Genomic DNA, 2092 nt, shown 5'->3' on the forward strand with positions numbered 1-2092 from the left:
AGGCTGAGTACAATATTCTTTCTACAATACCTTGAACACTCCAATTTATTGTATATTTTCTAAATGTATCTCTCTCTCTCTCTTCTGAAAGAGAGAACACTTCATCAGAAAACAAATGGGGTCTTGTGCCTATCTGATGGTCTCACACCTTCACAACAGCTCCAAATCCTTGGACCAGACAGGGACAGACCAACCCCAGGGTTCTCTGCCAACAGAAGTCCTGGAAAGGCTCTGCACTCAAAACAAACCCCTACACCACCCCAAGGGAGAGGGATTGTTCCAGGTTGGGGGAGAAGCTAAAAGAAACTGAACCTAAACTCTTCATCATGAGTGTCCAGAGTGGCTTTGGCTCTCCATAAAGGGCGAGGCCTGCAGACCCTTTGGCTCTTGTTTCTGGTGGCTCCATCTACAGGCTACACCTGGGCTGAATAAGCAGCAGCTCTGTGAGCCCGCAGGCCCTCACACCATTCGGCTTCTATCTGAGCCCTGTAGTCTCCAAACAAGGAAGGCATCAGCTGCCTCTTCCGGGGCAGGGACGTTCTTTTGCTGCGCAGGGTTTGGATTGCTCCAATAACCTGCTCTTCCTGTGTCAGGGTGGGTTTTTGCCTCTTGTGGCCCAGTTCCAGTTGCTCCACACATCAAGCCAATTCCTGGGCCAACTGCTGCACCTGGGCCTCAGCCCTTAGGGGAACTTCCTCTGGGGCAGGTTTCTCTGAGGCATTCTAGCCTCCATTTGCCACAGAGGCCGTGTTCCGGGTTTTCTTCTTATTCTTTTGTATTTTTGACGCTGCGCTGCCTTCATCGTCTAACGTCTGGAGTTGGCATTACTGCACATGGGTTGCCCTGGGCAGAGGCAGGCAGTGGGAGGATTCCGGGTGCTGGAAACTGGGCCAGGAAGCTGGTGTCTGCGGGACTCACGGGGAGTACCCAGGCCTGGGGACGCCACCCCCTCCCTGGCAAGATGTCCTAGGGCCACCATGTGCCGCAGTGGCCACCAGAACTATGACGGTCTTAGCTGTTAATGCATGTTTATTTTAGATTTGCCATTTCAACTGATTTATTAGTTTCTTTTTTCTCCCAGCCTCCTAGCTACCTTTACAAAATTGAAAATGGAATCCCCTACCAGCATAAACATTAAGGGTGAATTAACTTCAAGACTATGTAGAGACAGGAAGACTCAGATCCATGTGTACATGTTTTACCTGGGAATGGGGGTGGGTTTCAGAAGAATGGAAAATATAATTTTTTCCCCACTGATTACACTTCCTATGTTTCATTTTCAGCTTTCTAATAATAACATAGGGGAAAGGAAGAATTTGAGAGTTTCTCAGAAGATTAGGCATTCTTTGAAGAATTTGAGAACATAGAAGCTCCCCTGGCTGCTTTCCATGATTGAAATCAGTGATGCATTGGTTTCTTTGTGTGGGCTTTTGAAAGATCATTAGAAACCAACCTGAGGATCATGAGATTCTGGTGGACACAGGAGCAATGCATGGCAATACAGTGCATTCTAATGCAACCTACTTTAAAAGGTAAATAGATAAAAGAAAATAAAGAAGACTGAAAATGCAGAAAATTCAACCATACAGTCCTTTTCAAATTAAATATCTCTTCCCCTCTAATTCCTCTGTTCTAGCAGAGGAGGGGAGATGAGCTGCCACTCCATGCTCGTGCTTAACAAAATTATGTTAGGTTGGTGCAAAAGTAATTGCAGTTTTTGCCATTTAAAAATAATTGCAATATTATCTCCTAGAATTTTTATAGTTTCAGGTCTTAGGTTTAAGTCCTTAATCCATCTTGAGCTGATTTTTTGTATAGGGCTGGATGTTGGCTTAGGCAAGGATTTCATGACCAAGAACCTGAAAACAAATGCAATAAAAACCAAGATAAATAGCTGAGACCTAGTTAAACTAAAGAGCTTTGGCATGCCAAAAGGAACAGTCAGCAGAGTAAAGAGACAACCGACAGAGTGGGAGAAAATCTTCCTAATCTATACATCTGACAAAGTACTAATATCTAGAATATACAATGAACTCAAACAAATCAGTAAGAAAAAAAAAATCCCATCAAAAAGTGGCTAAGGATATGAATA

General features: G+C 44.3%; 1 pseudogene; it reads right to left on the minus strand.

The window, feature by feature from the left end:
- Window positions 1–296: 296 nt before the first annotated feature.
- Window positions 297–979, minus strand: LOC126948873 (UPF0488 protein C8orf33 homolog; annotated as a pseudogene).
- Between the last annotated feature and the right edge of the window lie 1113 nt (window positions 980–2092).

This window comes from Macaca thibetana, chromosome 2 (genome assembly GCF_024542745.1).
Source record: "Macaca thibetana thibetana isolate TM-01 chromosome 2, ASM2454274v1, whole genome shotgun sequence".
NCBI classification, from domain to species: Eukaryota; Metazoa; Chordata; class Mammalia; order Primates; family Cercopithecidae; genus Macaca; species Macaca thibetana.